At 37.0% G+C, this 10,802-nt stretch overlaps 2 long non-coding RNA genes across 2 annotated transcripts in view; one reads left to right on the forward strand and one right to left on the reverse strand.

Annotated features, from left to right (window-relative positions):
• The window catches only part of LOC121036307 (uncharacterized), a 7,051-nt gene extending 4,113 nt beyond the window's left edge, over positions 1-2,938 (forward strand). Inside the window, exon 2 of the long non-coding RNA XR_005793308.1 lies at positions 2,318-2,938. This is a non-coding gene — a long non-coding RNA (uncharacterized LOC121036307). The remainder of the gene's footprint in view (positions 1-2,317) is intronic.
• The window catches only part of LOC121036306 (uncharacterized), a 19,448-nt gene extending 8,647 nt beyond the window's left edge, over positions 1-10,801 (reverse strand). The window contains exons 1-2 of the long non-coding RNA XR_005793307.1: positions 10,695-10,801; positions 7,113-7,197 (exon numbers count right to left, since the gene is read on the reverse strand). This is a non-coding gene — a long non-coding RNA (uncharacterized LOC121036306). The remainder of the gene's footprint in view (positions 1-7,112; positions 7,198-10,694) is intronic.
• Position 10,802: the final 1 nt, after the last annotated feature.

Below are 10,802 nucleotides of genomic sequence, written 5' to 3' on the forward strand. Positions count from 1 at the left end.
TGACCTGGCTGAAGTCGGACGCTTAACCGACTGCGCCACCCAGGCGCCCCAATCCAGCACCCTTTCTTAATAAAAACCCTTGAGAAAGTCGGGATAGAAGGAACATACTTAAAGATCATAAAAGCCATTTATGAAAAGCCCACAGCTAACATCATCCTCAACGGGGAAAAACTGAGAGCTTTTTCCCTGAGATCAGGAACACGACAGGGATGCCCACTCTCACCGCTGTTGTTTAACATAGTGCTGGAAGTTCTAGCATCAGCAATCAGACAACAAAAGGAAATCAAAGGCATCAAAATTGGCAAAGATGAAGTCAAGCTTTTGCTTTTTGCAGATGACATGATATTATACATGGAAAATCCGACAGACTCCACCAAAAGTCTGCTAGAACTGATACATGAATTCAGCAAAGTTGCAGGATACAAAATCAATGTACAGAAATCAGTTGCATTCTTATACACTAACAATGAAGCAACAGAAAGACAAATAAGGAAACTGATCCCATTCACAATTGCACCAAGAAGCATAAAATACCTAGGAATAAATCTAACCAAAGATGTAAAGGATCTGTATGCTGAAAACTATAGAAAGCTTATGAAGGTAATTGAAGAAGATTTAAAGAAATGGAAAGACATTCCCTGCTCATGGATTGGAAGAATAAATATTGTCAAAATGTCAATACTACCCAAAGCTATCTACACATTCAATGCAATCCCAATCAAAATTGCACCAGCATTCTTCTCGAAACTAGAACAAGCAATCCTAAAATTCATATGGAACCACAAAAGGGCCCGAATAGCCAAAGTAATTTTGAAGAAGAAGACCAAAGCAGGAGGCATCACAATCCCAGACTTTAGCCTCTACTACAAAGCTGTCATCATCAAGACAGCATGGTATTGGCACAAAAACAGACACATAGACCAATGGAATAGAATAGAAACCCCAGAACTAGACCCACAAACGTATGGCCAACTCATCTTTGACAAAGCAGGAAAGAACATCCAATGGAAAAAAGACAGTCTCTTTAACAAATGGTGCTGGGAGAACTGGACAGCAACATGCAGAAGGTTGAAACTAGACCACTTTCTCACACCATTCACAAAAATAAACTCAAAATGGATAAAGGACCTGAATGTGAGACAGGAAACCATCAAAACCCTAGGGGAGAAAGCAGGAAAAGACCTCTCTGACCTCAGCCGTAGCAATCTCTTACTCGACACATCCCCAAAGGCAAGGGAATTAAAAGCAAAAGTGAATTACTGGGACCTTATGAAGATAAAAAGCTTCTGCACAGCAAAGGAAACAACCAACAAAACGAAAAGGCAACCAACGGAATGGGAAAAGATATTTGCAAATGACATATCGGACAAAGGGCTAGTATCCAAAATCTATAAAGAGCTCACCAAACTCCACACCCGAAAAGCAAATAACCCAGTGAAGAAATGGGCAGAAAACATGAATAGACACTTCTCTAAAGAAGACAATCGGATGGCCAACAGGCACATGAAAAGATGTTCAGCGTCGCTCCTTATCAGGGAAATACAAATCAAAACCACACTCAGATATCACCTCACGCCAGTCAGAGTGGCCAAAATGAACAAATCAGGAGACTCTAGATGCTGGAGAGGATGTGGAGAAACGGGAACCCTCTTGCACTGTTGGTGGGAATGCAAATTGGTGCAGCCGCTCTGGAAAGCAGTGTGGAGGTTCCTCAGAAAATTAAAAATAGACCTACCCTATGACCCAGCAATAGCACTGCTAGGAATTTATCCAAGGGACACAGGAGTACTGATGCATAGGGGCACTTGTACCCCAATGTTCATAGCAGCACTCTCAACAATAGCCAAATTATGGAAAGAGCCTAAATGTCCATCAACTGATGAATGGATAAAGAAATTGTGGTTTATATACACTATGGAATACTACGTGGCAATGAGAAAAAATGAAATATGGCCTTTTGTAGCAACGTGGATGGAACTGGAGAGTGTGATGCTAAGTGAAATAAGCCATACAGAGAAAGACAGATACCATGTGGTTTCACTCTTATGTGGATCCTGAGAAACTGAACAGGAACCCATGGGGGAGGGGAAGGGAAAAAAAAAAAAAGAGGTTAGAGTGGGAGAGAGCCAAAGCATAAGAGACTGTTGAGAACTGAGAGCAAACTGAGGGTTGATGGGGGGTGGGAGGGAGGAGAGGGTGGGTGATGGGTATTGAGGAGGGCACCTTTTGGGATGAGCACTGGGTGTTGTATGGAAACCAATTTGACAAGAAATTTCATATATAAATAAAAAAAATAAAAAAAAATAACTGGAATTAGAACTTCAGAATTCTCACACTGTAGAGCTCAAATAGAGGAAGGACTCTTATTCATATTCCTGACTTAGGGTCTTCTCAAGTAAATCCCTGCAATCTGTTTAATTCATAATGCTACCAAGAGACAAAGAACTCCCCTCAACCTCTGGATCTGCTAAGGCCCCAAAGTTTTTCTTACACTATTACTTACTATAATCCTCACCTCCCTGGTAGGACTAGCTTCTCTTCTTTAGAGTTCAGGAAACTTTCTTGGACTAGCTTCTCTTCTCTAGAGTTCAGGAAACCTTCTCTAAAGTCCCAGAACAACCTCTGAAACAACCCCCTTTTTTTTCTTCTTCCTTCTCTGGGGTCCCAGTCCTGATTCCTTGCTGTCCCTGCACTCATGCCCATCTCTGCTGTCTCGGAATTCAGTGTCATGAGGACTTGGAGAGGACCTGAGGGTTATAATCTGGCTTTTTCCACTCCAGACAAGCCCCAAATCCTTCATTCACTGACCATAACTCTCCCACTTCTCCCACTCTTGTATCTGGTTCAGGAACCAACAATTCAGTATGAGGAAGCAGCAGCAGCAACTACTAAAGCAACCAAACAAGACCCTTCCATCCAAGAATGTGCACATCTCAACCACAAAGTCAATCAGTCTTCATTATTTTTCTTCCTGCAGTTTCAGATTTCTGTAGCTCCTTTCCACATCAGCCCTTAGGCCCTTTCAACTGGGCATGGGACTCTCATCACTGAGATATCCAAATGTAAAATCCTTAGTTGGAGAAGCTAGTGGCCTCAGTGTCTTGCTTTGTACTCTGATACCTATGACATAGCCTAAATCATGAAAGTGTACAGTTTTCCTGATGAGGGTGAGACATTCTGCTATTCTTTTCATTGTCTGTAGAAGTATCCCTCACCAACAAGATCCCAGCTAGAAGAAAAGAGTTCCTCTCTCCACATCTGTGCTGGTCCAGCTGTAGGTCTATCTCCTGGACAAATCAGGTCGAGTATGACAAGCTGGGGCTTTGCAGTCTAAGAGATTGCCTGGAATTCTAGAATAACTCCAATATGGTGGAGTTTGGATTTCTCTGATCAAAGTACAAAGAAATACCAATCATATAGAAAAAGGTTCTTGTCTCTTATACATGCCTCTTTTCTTTCCTTTGTATGCTTCTAAACCCAAATGTATGGGTCAGTGTCACTTTTATTCAGAAGTGTAAAAGCTAGAGATGCTTTAACAAGTATAGCTCAGTACTACACATCAGCCCCACAACTCTCCCAGGAGATAGGCCTTCCTAATTCCTTAGATGGCCAAAGAGACTCCAAAATTCCCTCTTCTCAAAACTATCTTAAACTTTTAATTAATTTTTAATTTTGTTTTTATTTTTTATTTTATTTGTTTAGGTTTTAAAAGTTTTATTTAAATTCCAGTTAGTCAACAATGCAATATTTGTTTCAGGTGTACAATATAGTAATTCAACAAAATATACAACACGTTGTGCTCATTAAAACAAGTGCACTCCTCAATCCCTATCACCTATTTAACCCATCCTCCTACCCACCTCCCCTCTGATAACCATCAGTTTGTTCTCTATAGTTAGAAGTCTGTTTCTTGGTTTGCCTCTCTTTTTTTATCCCTTTGCTTGTTTGTTTTGTTTCTTAAATTCTACATATGAGTGAAATCATATGGTACCTATCTTTCTCTGACTGACTTATTTTGCTCTAGTTCTATCCACATCGATGAAAATGGCAAGACTTCATTCTTTTTGATGGCTGAGGAATATTCCATTATATAATAAACAAACAAAGAAACAAACAAACACCATATCTTCTTTTTCCATTCATCAGTCAATGAACACTTGGGCTGTGTCCATAATTTGGCTATTATATATAATGCTGCCATAAACACTGGGGTGCATGTATCCCTTTGAATTAGTATTTGTATTCTTTTAGTAAATACTTAATAGTGCAATTGCTGAATTGTAGGGCAGTTCTATTTTTAACTTTTTGAGGAATCTCCATACTGTTTTCCAGAGTGACTGTACCAGTTTGCATTCCCACCAACAGTGCAAGAGAGTTCCCCTTTCTCCGCATCCTTTAGTCCCAATAGTTTATTTTTGCTTTTGTTTCCCTTGCATTGAGAGATATATCTAGAAAGAAGTTGCAATGCCAGTGTCAAAGAGATTACTACCTGTGTTCTCCACCAAAAAATTGCTAGAACTGATACACAAATTCATTAAAGTGCAGGATACAATATCAATGTACAGAAATCTGTTGCATTTCTATACACCAATAATGAAGCAGCAGAAAAATTAAGAAAACAATCCCATTTACAATTGTACCAAAAATAATAAAATACCTAGTAATAAGCCTAACCAAAGAGGTGAAAGACCCATGTTCTGAAAACATTGATGAAAGAAGTTGAATATGACACCAAGAAATGGAAAGACATTCCATACTTGTGGATTGGAAGAACAACTATTGTTAAAATGTCTATACTACCCAAAGCAATCTACACATTTAGTGCAATCCCTATCATATCACCAACTGCATTTTTCACAGAGCTGGAACAAACAATTTTAAAATTAGTATGGAACCACAGAAGACCCCAAATAACCAAAGCAAACTTGAAAAAGAAAAGCAAGCTGGAGCATCACAATTCCAGACTTCAATATTACAAAGCTGTAATGATCAAGACAGTATAGTACTGACACAAAAATAGATACATAGAATAGAAAACCCAGAAATGAACCACAACTATATGATCAACTAATCTTCATCAAAGCAGGAAAGAATATCCAATGGGAAAAAGAGTCTCTTCAAGTGGTTCTGGAAACCGGGACAGCAACACACAGAAGAATGAAACTGGACCACTTTCTTACATCATACACAAAAATATATTCAAATGGGTTAAAGACATAAATGTGAGCCATGAAACCATAAAAATCCTAGAGGAGTATACTTCAAGTTTTTATTTTAATTCCAGTTAGTTAACATATAGTGTCATATTAGTTTCAGGTGTACAATATAGCAATTTAACAGCTCCATACATCATCCTGTGTTCATCACAACAAGCGCCTTAATCCTCATCACCTATTTAATCCACCCCCATACCTACCTCCCTTCTGGTAATCATCAGTTTGTTCTATATAATTAAGAATCTGTTCCTTGCTTTGACTCTCTCTCTCTCTCTCTCTCTCTCTCTCTCTCTCTCTCTCTTCCCTTTGCCTGTCTGTTTTGTTTCTTAAATTCCACATGTGAGTGAAGTTATATGGCATTTGTTTTTCTCTGACTTATTTCACCTAGCATAATACTCTCTAGCTCCATACACGTTGTTTCAAATGGCAAGACTTTATTCTTTTTTATGGCTGAGTAATATTCCTACCTTAGGCTTTTTTTTTTTTTTTTAAAGGGTCAGCAGCAGGGCTGGGTTGGTCATTAACCTTTAATGGGAGCAGTATATAAACTTATATTTTATTACCAGTATTTAGGGCCTATGGTTTTCTAATAGATATATTCAGTCAACATTTAAGGGGAAATCACAATCACCATTAGTTTTAATATATGAATCTATAAGTACTAAGAAACGTATGAACTGGCATAGAAAGAAATACAACAGATTTTGAAGATGAGATGATTATCTAGGAAAATTGACAAAATCAACTGTCAGGCTTTTAGAATTACTGTTCAGCAAGTTTTCCAGTACATGATCAACCTACAAAATTAATAGCATGTCCCCAAAAGCAATAATAAAACAAAACATAATAAAATAAATACCTCTCAATGAAAAATATGTAAGGATCTAGGAATCGAATAAAGGATATAGGAGATGTTGTGGATAAAAGGCTTTTGAGGCCATAAAATAATAGATTTGAGAGGATTTAAGTCATAAATTCTGTTCTCCAAACTCATTGGAATGAAAATAAGAATCAATAGCAAAAGAAAATTCAGAAAATTCTCAAAATTCCCAAATACATAAATATTAAAAAGTACACTCCTAAATAACCAATAGATAAAGACAAAATCACAAGGAAAATTAGGAAATACCCAGAGACAAATGAAAACAAAAACACAACATGCCAAAACATATGAGAGCAAGTTAAATCAGTACTTAGAAGGAAATTTATAGCTACAAAATCCTATGTTTAAAAAATGGTATCTCAAATTAATAACCTTTTTTTAAATAGGAAGGAAGCTTGAATAAATATATTAATATCTGTCAAGTTATACTTTAAGGCAATACACTTGGTTAAAAGTAAAAATATATTAGACAAGGACAAAAGGAACAATTAACCTGAAAAATATAATAATTCTGCATTTGTATCTATTTAACAATGTATTCCCAAGACATATAAATAAAAGTTAACACAATTCTGGGGGAAACTTAAACACATAATCGTAATGGAACATTTTAATATAATACTCAACAATTGCCGAGTCAAATAGATTAAAATTCAGTATGCATAGAGAAGGTTTTTAACCACACAGTGAATAACTTTGACTTAAAAGAAGTAGATTTCTTCATCCAAATGATAGAGAATACTCATTATTTTCAAGCACATAATGATCATGTACTAGACCACAAAGTGTATCTTAAACTTAAATGAACCAATAACATATAAGCAGCATTTTTTTTAAGTCATAAGGCAATTTCACTAGAAGAAACTTCAACTTCTCTCTCCATTTAGAAATAAAGAGTACATTTCTAAGTAATTAATAAATCATGGAAGAAATTATGCTAATAACCTGGTAAATAATAATAATAATAATAATAATAACAACTAGGTCAATATTTACTGGGGAAACTAACAGACACTAGCAGTAGCAGGTTTGCAGGTCTTTGTTACCCATCACATCCTGGATCACTGCAGAGGGATCTTGCAGAGCAAGACTGCAGACCTGGGAGAGAAACACTGGCCCTTAGGCTGTGACATTTTTTGCCTTTTTTTTTTTTTTACTTTTGATTTTTTTAATAGTCTTTATTTTTTAGAGCAGTTTTAGGTTCATAGCAAAATCAAGCAAAAGGTACAGAGATTTACCATATACTCCCTGCTCCCTCATATATATAGCCTCCCCCATTATCGGGAGGGGTAGGTACATTTGTTACAATTGATGAACCTACATTGACATACTATCACCTAAAGTCATAGTTTACATTAAGGTTTACTCTCGGTGGTGTACATTACATGGATTTTGACAAATGTATAATGACATGTATCCATCATTATAGTATCTTATAGGATAATTTCACTGCCCTAAAAATTCTCTGTGTTCTATCTATTTATCCCTCTGTCTCCCCTAACCTCTAGCAACCACTGATCCCTTTACTGTCTCCATAGATTTACCCTCAAACCAATAAATTTATACCTTCAGAAACTAGAAAAAGAAAAGCTGGGGCGCCTGGGTGGCGCAGTCGGTTAAGCGTCCGACTTCAGCCAGGTCACGATCTCGCGGTCCGTGAGTTCGAGCCCCGCGTCGGGCTCTGGGCTGATGGCTCAGAGCCTGGAGCCTGTTTCCGATTCTGTGTCTCCCTCTCTCTCTGCCCCTGCCCCGTTCATGCTCTGTCTCTCTCTGTCCCAAAAATAAATAAACGTTGAAAAAAAAAATTAAAAAAAAAAAAAAAAAAAAAAAGAAAAGCAAACTAAGTCCAAGGTAAGCAGAAGGAAGAATATAAAGACAAGAGCAGCGATAAATCAAATAAAGAAAAACAATACAGCAAGTCAATAAAATCAAAAGCTAGCTCTTTCTCAGTCTGACTTACTTCATTTAGCATAATACCCTTTAGACCCATCCATGTTGGCACAAAAGACAAATACCATATATTTCACTTATCAGTGGAATCTAAAAACAAAACAAATAAATAAACAAACCAAAAGCAAATAAGACATATAAATATAGAGAATAAATTGATGGCTGCCAGAGGGAAGGAACCTTAAGAGACAGGCAAAATGGGAGAAGGGAAGGGAAAAACAGGATTCCAGTTATGGAATAACTAAATGACAGGAATAAAAGGGACAGCATGGGGAATATAGTCACTAGTACTGTAATAGCAATGTACAGTGACAAATTGTAGCTTCACTTGAGCATAGAGATGTAACATACAGAGATGTTGAATCACTATGTTTTATATCTAAAATTAATGTAATATTGTTTGTCAAGTATCCTCAAAAAAACATTTTTTTTTAACGTTTATTTATTTTTGAGACAGAGAGAGACAGAGCATGAACGGGGGAGGGTCAGAGAGAGAGGGAGACACAGAATCTGAAACTGGCTCCAGTCTCTGAGCAGTCAGCACAGAGCCCGACACGGGGCTTGAACTCACAGACCGCGAGATCATGACCTGAGCCGAAGTTGGACGCTTAACCGACTGAGCCACCCAGGCGCCCCAAAAGATTTTTTTAAATAATTGAAAGGGAAAAAAATCTAGTTCTTTGAAAAGATAAAAAAATGATAAATCTTTAGATAGATTGACCAAAACCAAAAGAAAATAAATAAAAAAGAAGACTCAAATTACTAGAATCAAAAGTGAAAGATTATACCACTACCAACCTTACAAAAATAAAAAGCATTGTAAAGGAATACTATGCAAATTACAAAATTATGCAATTATTCATAACAAATTAGATAATTTAGATGAAATGGAAAATTTCCTAGGAAGACACAAAATACAAAATTTGACTAAACAAGAAATAGAAATGTGAATAGAGCTTTAACAAATAAAGAGATTGAGTTAATAATCAAAAACTTCCCACAAAGAAAAGTCCAGGCCTACATGGCTTCACTACTAAATTCTGCCAAACATTTAAAAAATTAACAACAATCTTTCACAAACTCTCCCCCAAAAAACAAGAAGAGAACACTTTCTAACTCATTCTATAAGACCACATTATTCTGATACCAGAATGGAACAAAGACATCATGAAAAAATTACAAAGTAATATCCCTTATGAATATAGATGCAAAAATCCTCCACAAAATACTAGAATACCAAATCCAGCAACATATAAAAAGTATTATATACCAGACCAAATAGGGTTCATCTAGGAATGCAAAGTTGGTTCAACATAAAAAAAATCTGTGTACTATACCATATTAGTAGAATAAAGGACAAAGTCACATGATCATTTTAATAGACACAGAAAAGCATTTGACAAAATTCCTTACACTTTCATGAAAAAGACACTCAATAAATTGGGATAAACTTTCCAACTTCTTCTACTTGATAAAGGTCATCTACAAAATGCCCACAGGTAACATCATAATGGCAAAAGACTGACTGCTTCTCCCCTAAGATCAAAAACAAGAGGGGTACCTGGATGATTCAGTTAGTTAGGCATCTGACTTCGACTCTGGTCATGATCTTACGGTTGGTGGTTCGAGCCCCATGTCAGGGTCTGGGTTGACAGCTCAGAGCCTGGACTGTCTCTCTGACCCTTCCCTACTGACTCTCTCTCTCTCTCTCTCTCTCTCTCTCTCTCTTTCTTTCTCAAAAATAAATAAACATTGAAAAACGAAAACAGGAAACAAATTTGGGATGGCCACATTCATCACTCTTATTTAGCACAGTGCTTAAAGTTTTAGGCAGTGCAGTCAGGCAAGAAAAGGAAATAAAAGGCATCGGAATTAGAAAGGAAGAAGTAAAAATATCTCTGTTCACAGATGGCATGATCTTGTATATAGAAAATCCTAAGGAATCCATAAGAAAACTATTAGAACTAATCAACAAGTTACGCAAAGTTTCAGGACACAAGATCAATATGTAAAATTTTTATAATTTTCAACTGCTCGTTGTTCACCCCTAAATAAGTTTACCTATGTGGACATATGTGCATGGAAAAATCCAGGGAAAGGTGAATTCTGTATCTGTCTTCGGTCCATATAGTCAAATAACAGCATTGGTGAACACTTGGTATGTTCTGGGCATCATTTGTGTGCTCTACATATATTAATGCATTAATGTGTAAGCTTACTAACACATAGTCACACCAAGTATTTTCATCCCCATTTCACAATTGAGAAAACTGAGGGAGAGAGTGGTTAAGTAATTCGGCCACATACGTAAATTAGTGAAGCCAGGATTATATATTTGCTTTCCTTAAAAGATAGCTAAAAGGGTTTCTTTGAAGAGGAAGTAAAGAAGAGCCCCAGACTCAGAGTGAGAAGAACTGAGTCTTTCCACCAGCCAGCTGTGTGACCTTGGATGGACAATTTACTTTTCTAAACCTCTGTCTCTTTGTGTAAAAAGAGGAAGTTGGACAAAGTAAAAGCAAAGCACCCACCACCTCAGATTCTCTCACACTGGATTTAATTAACACTGTGCCTGATTTCTGATTTACAAACCCTCCCTTTCCCGGCCTTGGGGGAAAGAAGAGGGCCAGGAGAGGACAGCCACTTACTTGTCATGACAAGAAATAGGAGAAACAGAAACAGGACCGCATGTCACTTGCACAAGTTGCTGCTTCAGCCAGTGATGGGTTTAGGTGAAAAGCATGGTTATAATTAGA

Source organism: Herpailurus yagouaroundi, unplaced genomic scaffold, assembly GCF_014898765.1.
Source record: "Herpailurus yagouaroundi ecotype Mexico unplaced genomic scaffold, PumYag 162, whole genome shotgun sequence".
NCBI classification, from domain to species: Eukaryota; Metazoa; Chordata; class Mammalia; order Carnivora; family Felidae; genus Herpailurus; species Herpailurus yagouaroundi.